Raw genomic sequence first — 14,239 nt, forward strand, 5'->3', positions numbered from 1 at the left:
GTTCCTATGCATATTTCAGCGCTAATACCTCATAACTCTGATGGCCTTTGAGGTACCAGGATCTGGCGTGAATACTTTTTTTTTTGAAGATTTTATTTATTTATTTGACAGAGAGAGCGAGCACAGGCAGGGGGAGCGGGAACGGGAGAAGCAGACTCCCCTCTGAGCAGGGAGCTGATGCGGATGCAGGGCTCCATCCCAGGACCCTGGGATCATGACCTGAGCCGAAGGCAGATGCTCAACCGACTGAGCCATGCAGGCGCCCCTGGCGTGAATACTTCTGATGAAGTATCCTGGGTCCCAGATGTGATCACTCTGAGCGGGCCCAGACTTACACTTGACCAAAGCCTGCAGGTCGGCTGGATGCACACAGCTGGCATCCTCCCATAGCTCGCAGAGCCCCTGGCAGTTGCCCTGGTCCCTTGCCTCCTGGCTCACACCTTCCCAGGGCCTGTCCTGGATCATGCGCTGCCCAGCCCCGACCCGGGGTATCTCTCTGCTGGCTGGGAAAAATCAGGCCAAGTCTGAGAAGCCCCCAGACAACCTGCTTGCTGTGCACTGGGGATGTGCGTGTCGTTCTAAGTATAACACACAGTATTGCCCTTCATGATCAATGGTCTAGCTTGTGCTCGAGAACTTGGGCCTCAAGGAGGGAGGGGGAGGGATACAAAGAAAAGAACTTGAACTTTGCGTAAGCCACCAAGTAACCCCTCATGCCTCCGTTCTGTCACTTGCAGAATGGGGTTGATAACAACAGTCCTTCCTTGGACCGGTGTGAGAGTTCGGTGAGTTTGTGAGTATAAAGTGCCTAGAGCCTCTCTGACATTTAGCAAGCGTGCAGTTGCTCCTGGCCATGTCTATGAGAAATCCTTCTTGTAACCCTAGGAGATGGGGACCCTGACTATCCCCATCAACAAACAAGGAACTGAGATCTGGAAAGGCCAAGGGGCCAAGTGACTTGCCCAGGCCATGAGCTAGAATCATGGGCAGGAAGCATGCTTCGGGGAGTCTGACGCCCTGCCCTCTGTGATATGAGGGTCGGGGTTAAATCCCAATTTGGTTCCTTCACGTATATTTATAGAGACCAATATGTCAGGAGCCAGGGAGCCAGCGGGGAGCGCCACCCAGTTTTCCTGCTGCCCATGCAGGCAGGCTCTGGACTAGGCACAGTTAATCTCCAGCCATCCCCACTGGCTTCACCTGGCTCATTAAAACCAGACACGGTATGAGTTTACTTAGCATCTGCAGAGAGCCTCTTTCATCTTCAAACACTTCCCGAAGCACCAACCAATTAATCCTTACAACACCCTCATCTCGTAGACAAATATTTATCCTCATTTCATACCTAGGTAAAGTAAGGCGCAGGCAGGAGGAGGAAGAGAGGGAGGCAGAACTCAGCGGAGATTCAGAGCTGCAGGCCCCTCTGGCCACCCGGTCCATCTGGAGGCTGCAGGGGAATTCTTCCCGTAATAACCCCCCCCCCCCGCCCCTTTTATATAAATGGAAGCAGAACCTTTTGCAAGTTCAGAAGAATTAGATTTCTTTAATAGTAACCTGCAGGAAATACATTAAAAACACATTCTATCAGTTACAAATCTTAATGTCACCAGCCAAGGATGAGGGAATTAATGCTGGGCCCAAAAATACATATAGTCAGCAACTCTGGGGCAAGGGCAGAGACGATTTATAGAGTGCGAGGTCTGGAAGTCTGGAGCAGGCAGGCTGAGCTCAGCGGTGAAATTGAAACAGGGCTGTTTTCAGATGGGGCGGGAGTGGGGGGAGGCTGCGGAGGGCGGCTTTGATTCAATCATTGTTTCCCAGTGCTTCTCAATGTGATTTTTCCTTCTTCTTCTTCTTCTTCTTTTTTTTTAATGCTATAACGGCCAGGTTCTGATCTGTCATGAGAAGACTGCTTTTGTTAACTTAAGCTCCTATCAAGGGCGACTCTAAAAGGATCAGCCCCCCAAAAGTAAGTGGCCCCGCCAAAACAATCCAATTGTGATGATCTCCCCCGTCTACCTGGCTCAAACAAAGGAGAAACGCAAGCAGGGGTTGGGCTGGAGAATCTGGGCAGCAAAGACAAAACATATGTATAATTAATGTGGTTTTAATTCTTTTAGCAGCAGATATTTTTCTTTACCTTTGTATTGTACAATAAAACACAATTACAGAAAACCACACCAAAAAAAACAAAAAACAGAAAAACAAAACCAGTATAGGTTAGTAAATTGTGAAGAGGGACACAGTGCAGGTCTTTTAAATTGTTTTAATTTTTGGACTCAGCACTCCATTTTGCCAAACTTGAATCTAACACAGACTTGGAAAAGACAAGTTTTGAATCTCAGGGATATACTTATGCTCTCTTTAGGAAGGACAGTGGCCTACAGAACTCTGTAGATTGCTTTGTACATCACTTGGCTGTTCGGAACGGCCACGTTGCTAGCCGTGTGTTCGCTGCTCACAGAGAAAGGGTGCTACAGGACTCTGTGGGCACTAGGGGCTGAACCCCACAAGCAGAGACCCGGGTCTCCAGCATGTTCCCACCACTGGCCCTTTTTGTTGAAAACCACATAGCATACCCCCCGGGTGGTTGGGCAAATTCTTGTGGCCTTCTTCCCTGGAGAAAAAGGTGAAAAGGGGTCACATCATACCCCCTCCTTTTACAGCTGGGGAAACTGAGGCCACAGGTCTGATCTGAGGTCAATAGATAGTGGGAGAGCCAGAAGTGAAAGCTGGGTTGTAGGACTCCCTGTTCAGTGCTCCTCTGCAACACCAGGATGCCTCTTTTTCCCGGATATGTTCATGTTGGGTCCATAGTTGCTTGTTAGGAACTGGTAATGACAGTCTCTGACCAGCCCGAGGAGCCAGTGGGCTCACCAGTTATCCCAGTCTTGCCAGGGTTAAAGTGGGGGTTCCTGGTACACAGATTTTTAGTGCTAAACCTGGGACAGCCCCAGGCAGACCAGGACGAGTTGGTCACCCTACTGGGCTGTGTCCTTGTAACCGATGCCCAGTTGTGTTGACTGATGAGTGAGCACTGAATATGTGTTGGGGGCGATCACAAGTTAGAGAGGAAGAAGGCCTTCCTTGTGCTGAATGAGTTGACTTGGAGTACAATGATCCAAGAACTGCGATTTTTTTTTTTTTTAAAGGTTTTATTTATTTGACAGAGAGAGAGACAGCGAGAGAGGGAACACAGGCAGGGGGAGTGGGAGAGAGAGAAGCAGGCTTCCGGCCAAGCAGGGAGCCCGATGTGGGGCTCGACCCCAGGACCCTGGGATCATGACCTGAGCCGAAGGCAGACGCTTAACGACTGAGCCACCCAGGCGCCCCAAGAACTGCGATTTTTAAAAGTTACTAAAGGAAAGCAGGGGTTTGTCCTGAATTAGAACAGCTAACACTTTGAACGTGCTTTATAATGTTAGTGCACTTCACATGCCAAATCTTAATTACTCGGGCCCTCAAGGCAAAGATGTCTGATTAAAATCATTTTTACAAAGTGGGAGACTGAGGCACAGAGCTGGCCCAGCAACCTAAGCCGGTGCTGCTCACCACGAGTGATGGAACTCGCAAAAGCCCCAGTTCTCTGACCCATGGCTGATGCTGATCCCCACCCCTTCTCTGCTCAGGAACCCTGGCTAGAGGCCAGACCTTGAGTTCTCTCTTTATTTAATTGTTGGGAAGCAGGAAGCCAGAAGCTGGGGGTTTCTAAATTCAGTTCCAAGGACCTTGGATTAACACCAGAATAATTCCCTTACTGGCGACTTGCTCTCGGAAAAGCACCTTAGGGGGGACAAAGAAGGATCTCGGTTTGATCACGCAAGGCTATTTGTTTACCTTCAGCCTCCACGATCGGAAAGCTGAGCTCCTTCTGAGACAGTTTGCAGGCTCTCCCTTCCCAAATGCCATTCAAACGGCTCCAGTCCTGGCCATAGCTTTCCAGTCCCCCTGGAGCGGCCAACTCCCGTCCGCACTTCTGAAATTAGAGCTGGAGGTGAAAGCTTAGCCGAGCTTTGCGTTTCAATGCCTTTCTTCTTTCTTGGGTTTTAACTGCTTTTTCTAGCCTCGGGGAATCCCTTGGAAGTTAATAAAATTTACTGCATCAAAGGGCTCCACAGCCATTACCCAATTAAAAGCTCACAGCACTCTTGCAGCAGGTAAGCATTATTAACCCCATTTTACAGATGGGGATACTGAGGTTAATTGGTTTGCCCCTGGCTCCCGAGGAAATGAGTCGCCCAGCTGGCAAGTAGAACTCGATGGTTTGTTCAGATCACCTGGCTGGGGCGTGGTGGGGGGGGGTGGGTTGTCTCTGCTGAAATCCGTTTTCCAAAGCACCTTGATTTCTTAAAGATTTTCTTTTTCCTTTAGGAAACAGATTCCTTACCAGCAGCCCGAAGATGAGGAATTTCCCCAAAGCTGGCTCGTACCTTCCACCAGGAGAGTTGCCGTAAAAATAGATGAAAGCTAAGAGGTCAGTGCAGTAATTTAGGAAACAATTTGGGCCTTTCAGAAATTAATGTTATTTAAAGATGCAGATTCATCCACCCCAGTGGCCTCCTGGGAGTGCTTCCTGAACCATCTGGTTCAATCAGCTCATTTTCTTTCCCCTAATCCTCCTGGCTCTCGTGTGTGTATGTACAGCGAAGGTTCCTGGGGAACTCGCAGCATGAATAAAAAGCAAAGACCTTTCTCTTTCAACCAGCCACCTCTCCTCTTTTCCAAACAGCATTAAATTCCTAATCCTGTTTATTCTTAGTGGGGGTATAAAATTCATGTTCCAACAGACAATGAGGAGATCTGTGGAGGCCTCCACCCTAGGGCTCCTGTCCTCTCAGTCTGGGTCCACCCAAGATGGTTGGCGTATCTTTACCCCATTTGCCGAGAGGACCCTACAAAACCTGTGATGTTTGGGGATACATTTGCCCAGGCCTGCTGAAGGAGGAAGGGGAAAAAAAATTGTTTTTGGTCTGGTTAAAGCTATCCATGAGCCACAGGGAAGATTTCAAAGACTCAGGTGAGAGTTTTCAAAAGAAGGGTTTCAGCATGGTCCCAAGGGTGTAAGTCCCTACTTCTTGCTGTTCAAGTCCAATTATAATCCACAAAGGCGGGATGCTGTGTTTACATAAATAATTATGAGATTCCATAGAGCCAGACGTGTTGCAGCCCAAGGAGGCAAGCCCATAAATTACATTGGGGAATTAAGGGTCAGAGTGATCTTATCTCTGTAAATCCGGCCGAATTCCGGCAAGCTAAAGGCACATCCGATTGACTGAGCCTTGGGAGGCTCAGGCCCCAGAAACCAGGGAGCCTGAGGATGGCGCTACTTACCTCCCCTCCCTTTTCTGCTTCTCCCTGTGCAAGATTGTCAGCTGACTCCGAGAGCTACGGGGTGGCAGGAAGAAGAATTGTCCCAACTTGCTCTTTGCCCAGCCTGCAAGGGAGGAAGGCGGGAGAGGGGTGTAGGCACCTCACTTCTATCCTCTCCTTTTCCTCCTGGACCACACAGGATCTTGCTCCTAAAACAACACCATGGAGTGGTGATGGAAAACTGCGAGGCTGCGAGAGTAACAGAACAGAGCTTCTCCAGATCTTTCCCTCCTGCAGAGGCCAGACCTGCATTTTTGCCTTCATTCAACAGAGATGTACTGAGTTACTACTACACCCCCCTCACCCCCCACCCCCCGGTGCCATGGCACAGTGCAGGGCTGAGGGCTCAGGCTCTCAGAATGCTTGATTTGAATCCTTGCTCTGCTGGCCACCCCGGGGAAGTGACCTGACTCTCTGGGCCTCAGCTTCCTGGTCTGGAAAGCAGGATCACGATAGCACCATTCCTTTAGAGTGAGGTAAGGATTAACTGAAGTCATTCCTAAGGAGGTCTTAGAACAACCACAGGCACATAGTAAGTACTCAGTATGCGTTGGTTGTTGCTAGTATTATTCCTGTGCTGGGCACATGTGGGTCTCTGGTCCTGAAGGTGGTCACGAGCTGGTTGAGATGAATGTTCCCACGTAAACACAAAAGGTATGACAAGGAGTATGGTTGATGAGGTACCAAGTGAATGGAAAAGAATTCAGTTCTAAGGAACAGGCAGAGGGCGAGATTGCTGTGTCAGGAGAAGGCTTCACAGAGGAAGGAAGGCTTAAGCTGGGCTTGAAAGATGTGCAAGATTTGGCTGGACCACAAAAAGGCATGACAGATGAGGGGAGAGCTCCAGGCAAGGGGCTAGAGCCCCAAGAATCCACAAGAATTAAGCTAGAAGTCAAAGCATTATGCAACTCTGATGCTTTCAAGACTGCAAGCCAAACCTCTTCAATTAAGATTTCCAAATCAAAATGTTGGCCTTTCTTATAGAGAAAGAAATATTGATTTGTGTTAACTTCATCTGGCAAAACAATGTTACAAAGCAAGGGCAACAGAGCTTATTGTGAAGAGAACCAGAAGAGGCATGGATCTATTATAAATAGAGCTTTGATTTATAAAAAGGGAGGATGGATATATTTGATAGAGATGTTACTGAAATAAAATCATATTGGTTGGTGAGGTAAAAAGTATTCTGCCCAAAAAGTGTTCTATTCGTTCAATCATTCTTTGAATATGTATTATTTACTGTGTCCCAGGCATTCAGGGGAGACACTGGTAGTGACAATAAACATGGATTCTGCTATAAATGTATTGATTTCATGTTTGTCATTTTCTATAAGTTAGGAAATTATCTTAAAATAAAGAAATAAAAGCAGGTCCACATGAAGCAAGCATTTCAAAAACATTGCTATGTATATATTTGTTTCCAAAAAATTTTTAATCTACCTTCATGCAATTTCATAAGTGAATTTGGTCTTCTGAGTAAGAATTACAAGAATTTGAATTCATAAGTGAATTTGGTCACCTGAATAAGAATTACAAGAATTTGTTATTGAACATTAAAAAAAATTTACCCAATCACCAACAACTGAATTTCTTTTTTTTTTTTTTTTTTTTTTTTTTAAAGATTTTATTTATTTATTTGACAGAGAGAGAGAGGGAACACAAGCAGGGGGAGCAGCAGAGGGAGAGGGAGAAGGAGAAGCAGGCTTCCCGCAGAGCAAGGAGCCCGATGCGGGGCTCGATCCCAGGACCCGGGATCATGACCTGAGCCGAAGGCAGAACGCTTAACCGACTGAGCCACCCAGGCGCCCCTAACCAACAACTGAATTTCTAAACAAATTTTCCTTGAATATCACTACTTACAAAAATGAATTAATTTAAGAAGCTGTCAATGAATGAACCAACCATGTGCCCCGCACTGTTTTAGTCGTAACAAAGGATAAAAAAGAAGGATTTTTGCTTCCAGAACAAGACTGGCAACAGAGACTGGATTTATTCTCCTTCCTGAAACAATCAACCAACCAGACAAAATGTATGAAACAATGGTGTTCAAACCATATCAGGCAATAAAGGACAGTTACTGAGAGATACGAAAATAAAGTAAGCCCTATGATTGCCCAAGCTTACTGTCTTATGAGGGTTTCCAGGCTGTAGCTTGGGGAGAGAATCCAGGCAGAGCTCAGCAAATACTCTGAGTTGAGAATTCTCTGTCTGGGGCCAGAGCTAAAACTCTGGGGAGAACAAGGTGGCCAGAATTTGCAGGACAGAGCACTGAAGAGGAGAAAGCTGTACAGAAATCTGGAAATCTGGAGAGGGTCTCCCTCAGGTGTTCAGCATGATAGACCTGTGAGTGGGAGGAAACTACCCCAGGCTGGGGAAAGAACCATCTGGGAGGATTAGACAATAATGCTAGGTGTTCACACAGAGCTGGGAACAGAAGAACAGAGTCTGTTCCCCCAGCCAGACTGGAAAACTGTATCATTCATGGAGCATTGTGGAGCATCAATAGTAGGGAGTAATTAGCCCTGCACTAAACACTGCTCTGATCCTACGTAATAGCTCTTAAAAGCAAGACTAAAAGGATCAGGCTGTTTCCAAGCAATTTAACTGGCTCCCATAACAAAGAGCAAGGATATTTATAGAAATATCAAAATATCCAGCACCCAACATGGTAAAATTCACAATGTCTGGAATGTAAACAAAGATTATCAGGCATGCAAAATATGACTCATAATGAGAAAAATAAATCAATCAAAATTGACCTGAACTGGGGTGTCTGGTGTCGGTTAAGCGGCCCACTCTTGGTTTTGGCTCAGGCATGATCTCATGGGTCATGAGATCAAGCCCTGCGTCAAGCTTCATGCTCAGTGGGGAGTTGGCTTGAAGATTCTCTCCCTCTGCTCCACCCCGCACTTGTAAGTGCACCCACTCTCTCTCTCAATCAAGTAAATAAATCTTAAAAAAAAAAAAAAATTGACCTGAACTGACACAGATGAACTGACACAGCCCAGGTTGTGAAACCAGCTATTATAACTCTATTCCATATGTTCAAAAACATGTATGATTTTAGTAAGTTGCAAATCAAAATTTTAGGGATAGAAACTACAATAAGTAAAATGCCCAAGATTCATAGCAGATCAGACTTTGCAGAAGAACATTTTAGTGAACAGGAAGACATAGCAATAGAAACTATTCAAAATTATACAGGGGGAAAAAAGTTTAAAAAATGAGGAAAGCATCAGAATGCTATGGGGCAACTTCAAACAGCCCAATATATACATAATTGGAGGCCCTGGGGAAAAAGGGCTGGAATACAGAAAAATTATTTGAAGAAATAATGGCCAAATTTTTTCTAAATTTGATGAAAACTATATACTCACAGATCCGAGAAGCTCAATGAGGCCCAGGGACAAAAACTTGAGAACTACACCAATGCGTATATGATCCAGTTGCTGAATACTTGTGGTGAAGAGAACATCTTAGAAGCAGCCAGAGGGAAAAGACACGTTACATACAGAGGAACAAATATAAGGATAGCTGCAGATTTCTCACTGGAAACGGTGCAGGTGAGAAACCAGGAGAACAAAATAGTTTAAGTACCAAAAGGAAGAAAGAAACCTCTCAGTCTAAATCCTATACCCAGCAAAAATATCTTCAAAAATGAAGGTACCCTACAGATCTCTTCAGAGAGAATTCATCACCAACAGAACTACACTCTAAGAAATGTTAAAGGAAGTCCTTCAAGCAGGAGGAAGATGATACCAGATAGAAACATGGGCCTCCCCTAAGGAATGAAGAGCACTGGAAAAGGTATCCACACAAGGAAATACACACACACACAGACACACATATTATATATACATGCATATATTTTATATATATATATATATATGTATATATATAATGTATAATATATATGTATATATATGTACATACATATGTATAAAATATATATATATATTTTAACTGTGGTGTATATCTCTCTTTTTTTTAAGATTTTATTTATTTATTTGACAGAGAGAGACATGGCGAGAGAGGGAACACAAGCAGGGGGAGTAAGAGAGGGAGAAGCAGGCTTCCCCACGGAGCAGGGAGCCCGACGTGGGGCTCGATCCCAGGACCCTGGGATCACGACCTGAGCCGAAGGCAGACGCTTAATGACTGAGCCACCCAGGCGCCCCAGTGTATATCTCTTTCAAAGGTAACTGCTTAAACAAAAAAAGTGTGGTTTTAAACATGTATGAGTAAAAAAGTATGACAACAAAAGCATAAAGGCCAGGAGGGGAGAAATGGATGTATACTATAGTCAAGTTCTTATACTATATGTGAAGTGGAATAATATCAAAGGCAGACTGTGTTAAGATATACCATGAACCCTAAAGCAACCAATGAAATAACAAAACAGAATTATAGCTACTAAGGCCAACAAGGGAAATAAAACAGAATCATAAAAAATACTCAGTTGAAAAGAAGGCAGAAAAAGAGAAAAAAGGAACAAAAAAGACATGGAACAAATGTAAGACAAACAGCAAGATGATAGACTTAAATTTAACCATGTCAATAACCACACTAAAAATAAATGTCTATACTGTACAATTTCACTTATAGGAGGTTACTAGAGTAGCCAAACTCATAGAGATAGAAAGTAGAATGGTGCCTGCCAGGGGTTGGGGGAGGGGAAATGAGGGCTTATTGCTTATGGGTAGAGAGTTTCAGTTTTGCAAGATGAAAAAGTCCTGGAGATTGTTTGCCTAACAGTGTGACACTGTTAACACCACTGAACTATATACTTAAAATGGTTAAGATGTCAAAATCTGTGATGTGTATTTTGCCACAATTAAAACCAAGCCAAATCAAACCAAAAAAAATTCATGTATTTCTCTGAGGTGAAGAAAAGTCCAAATGCTTTAATTAAAAGGCAAGATTGTCAGATTGGATAAAAAAGCAAGGCCAAATTATATAGTGCTTGTAAGAAACACACTTTATTTTTAATCACAAATGTGTCTGTATTTTTATATGTTGATATTTGTATTTCAATAGTAGTACTCCTTTGGTAATGCAATATATTATTATTTTAAGTATTTCAAATGATGGTTCTAAGGAGGGATCCTTTGTCTTCTCCAGATGCTAAGGGGATCTCTACCCAGTGAGAATTTGGAAGTCCTGCCCTAAGCCTCACCTCATCCCTCAGCTGGCCCTTCTTTCCTTGGATGCCTCATTTCCATATTCACTCATAACAGATGTTCTGAGCATCCACTGTGTGCCAGACGTGCTCAAGTCACTAGGGGCACAGACACATGTCTCTACCCGGTCCCTGTCCTGCTAGAGTCCCTCCCATGGCCACCTCACCCAATGCTGGGAAGGTGATGTCATGAGGCTCAGAAAGCTTACAGTGGGGGGGAATTACCTTGTCCAAGGACCTTGGACCTTGGGCCTTCCTGGGAAAATGAGGTTAGCAATACGACAGAGGGGAGAAGGAGGAGTTGCCTCAGCAAAGGTGGCCAGGTGGATCAGCATATGCAAATGCCTCTGGTGGAGGAGCCCTCAGGCAGGCCTGGGTTATATTTCAGTGAGAGAGGGGGCCAGGGGGCAGACAGGAGCAGGGCAGAGCAGCAGGACATTGCACACCTTGTCAGGGACTTAGGTGTTCACCCTTGGAGCTATGAGGAACATCCAAAGCAGGGAGAAGAATGGGGACTGCCATGGGATCAAGACAGTCCTATCTACATTTTTAAATGAATACTATAGTAGCAGGCAAGGAGAAGGGAGAGGAAGCAGGGAGATGAGCCAGGGGGAAAATTGTAGGGGAGAGTCCAAATACGCCACTGTGGCATGAAAATTATTTTGAGCTGAAAATAGGCTTTTTCCTGAACTCCCTTATCTATAAGCAAGGCCCCCCAAAATATCTCAATTGTCCTAAGTCCCCTCCCCAGGAACAACCAGGGAAAGATTGACTTTTATCACTGACAAACCCAGACATTGTCACAAAACCATCAATAATACCTCTCATCTGGGCGCCTGGGTGGCTCAGTTGGTTAAGCGACTGCCTTCGGCTCAGGTCATGATCCTGGAGTCCCTGGATCGAGTCCCGCATCGGGCTCCCTGCTCGGCAGGGAGCCTGCTTCTCCCTCTGACCCTCCCCCATCTCATGTGCTCTCTCTCTCTGTCTCAAATAAATAAATAAAATCTTTAAAAAAAAAAAAAAATAATACCTCTCATCTATTCTCCTTTGGGCCCATTTATCTTTCCTAAAAGTCCTTTGTTTTCCTTGTAAGTACCTTCTCCTCCTCTGCTTCCCTTATTAAGTTGGTAATAATCTCCCAAATTCTAACTGCCTAGTACTCGAATAAAAATCTGTCTTTTTTCTTGCTAATCTGTCTTTTGTCAATTTAACTCACAGGCCCTAGTTACTGAACCTAAAAGGGTAGAGGAAAAGTTTTCCATTCTGCTCTGACGTAGGTATCTGGGAGAGAGATGGTCTCGAGTGGGGACAGGGTATTGGAGATGAAGAAAAGTAGATAGGTTCAAGAAAACCTTTAGGAGATCATATATCGGAGAGCCTGGGTGGCTCAGTTGGTTGAGCGACTGCCTTCGGCTCAGGTCATGATCCTGGAGTCCTGGGATCGAGTCCCACGTCAGGCTCCCTGTTTGGTGGGGAGCCTGCTTCTCCCTCTGACCCTCCCCCCTCTCATGCTCTCTCTCTCTCCTTCTCTCTCTCAAATAAATAAATAAAAAATCTTAAAAAAAAAAAGAGATCATATATCATTGAGGTCAAGAGAATGGGATTAGAGAGACAGCCTGCCTGGGTTCATAATCCTGGCTCCACCACTATGTGACACAAGCTGCGTGACCTTGGGCAAAGGAAACACACTTTTAAATATAAAGACACAGATATGTCAAAAAGTAAAAGGGTGGGAAAAGATGTACCATGCTAACACTTATAAAAACAAAGATGGACGTGCTCGCTTCGGCAGCACATATACTAAAAACAAAGATGGACTTGGGAATGTAATGTACAGCATGGTGACTATAGTTAATAATATGGTATTGTATACTTGAAACTTGCTAAGAGAGTAGATATTAAAAGTTCTCAACACAAGGGGCACCTGGGTGGCTCAATTCGTTGAGCATCCAACTCTTGATTTTGGCTCAGATCATGATCTTGGGGTCATGGGATCCAGCCCCACATTGGGCTGCATGCTCAGCAGGGAGTCTGCTTGGGATTCTCTCTCTCCCTCTTCCCTCACCACCCCCCACTCTCTCTAAAATAAGTAAATAAATCTTTTTTAAAAAGTTCTAACACAAGAAGAAAATTTGTAGGGGCGCCTGGGTGGCTCAGTCATTAAGCGTCTGCCTTCGGCTCAGGTCATGATTCCCAGGGTCCTGGGATCGAGCCCCACATCGGGCTCCCTGCACCGCCGGAAGCCTGCTTCTCCCTCTCCCACTCCCCCCTGCTTGTGTTCCCTCTCTCGCTGTGTCTCTCTCTGTCAAATAAATAAATAAAATCTTTAAAAAAAAAAAGAAGAAGAAGAAAATTTGTAACTATGTGTGGTGATGGATGTTAACTAGACTTAATGTGACCATTTCAAATCGAATCAGTATGTTATACCATGAAACTAACATAATGTTATATGTCAATTATATCTCAAAAAAGATGTCTGTGACTTGGAGAGATGTCCGTGAAATATTAAATTAAAAATAGTTGTGAAACAAAAGAAAAAGAAAGAAAGGAAAGAAGGAAGGAAGGAAGAAAGGATAAAAGGAAGGAAGGAAGGTTGGTTAACACCAGAAAAAGAAGATATCAGAGCAAAGAATGTTGCCAGGTATAAAGAATATAATTTCAAAACAACAACAAAAAGAATATAATTTTATATCATAAACGGGTCAATTCATCAAGATGACTTAATTCTAAAAGTTTATGCACCTAATAACAGAGTTTCAAAATACATGAAGCAAAACTGACAGAATGGCAAGGACAAATATGCAAATCACAACTATAGCAGGAGATTTTAACATTCCCTCTTAATAAATGATATTGACAGGTAGAACAAAATCAAGGGTATAGAAGATAAACAGCACCATCAACTTGACCTAATTGATATTTATAGAACACTCCATCCAACAACAGCAGAATGTACATTCTTTTGAAATGCACATGGATCATTTACCAAAATAGGCCATATTCTGGGCCATAAAACAAGTCACAATAAATTTTAAAAGGCTCAAGTCACAAAAAATATGTCTTCTCATCACAATGGAATTAAATTAGAAGTCAGTAACAGAAAGATTCCTGGAAAATCTCCAAATATTTTGAAACTAGACAACACCCTTCTAAATAACCCATAGTCGAATAAAAATACAAAAGGGAAACCAGAATGTATATTGAATGGAATGAAAATGAAAACTCAACCTACTAAATTTGTGGGGCTCTACTAAATCAGAGACCTTGAAAGGTCTCAAGTCAATAATCTCAGCTTCTACCTTAAGGAACTGGAAAAAGAAAAGCAAATGAAACTGAAGAAATGAAATAGTAAAGATCAGAGCAGAAATTAATGAAATAGGCTACAGCAAAACAATGAAGAAGATCAATGAAGCCAAAAGGTAGTTTGTCAAGAAGATCAATAATACTGATAAACATTTAGCCACATGGATCAGGAAGAAAAAGAGGAGATACAAATGACCGATATCAGTAATGAGGGAGATGACCTCACTAACCTTACCAGTTAAAAAAAGGATAATAAGAGAATATTATGAACAACTTTGTCAATGTCAACAGTGAACAATAAATACCAATACATTAGACAATTTAGATGCAACAGACAAATTCCTTGAAAGATAAACTACCAAAACTCATTTCATAAAAATCGATAAC

At 43.8% G+C, this 14,239-nt stretch overlaps 1 long non-coding RNA gene across 1 annotated transcript; it reads left to right on the forward strand.

The window, feature by feature from the left end:
• The first annotated feature begins 735 nt into the window (after positions 1 to 735).
• Positions 736 to 6,786, forward strand: LOC116635887. Its single transcript, XR_004300223.1, has 4 exons — positions 736 to 785; positions 1,888 to 1,969; positions 4,372 to 4,474; positions 5,510 to 6,786. It is a non-coding gene; the product is annotated as an uncharacterized LOC116635887 (long non-coding RNA).
• Positions 6,787 to 14,239: the final 7,453 nt, after the last annotated feature.

The sequence above is a fragment of the Phoca vitulina genome, unplaced genomic scaffold (assembly GCF_004348235.1).
Source record: "Phoca vitulina isolate PV1807 unplaced genomic scaffold, GSC_HSeal_1.0 scaffold11, whole genome shotgun sequence".
Taxonomy (NCBI): Eukaryota; Metazoa; Chordata; class Mammalia; order Carnivora; family Phocidae; genus Phoca; species Phoca vitulina.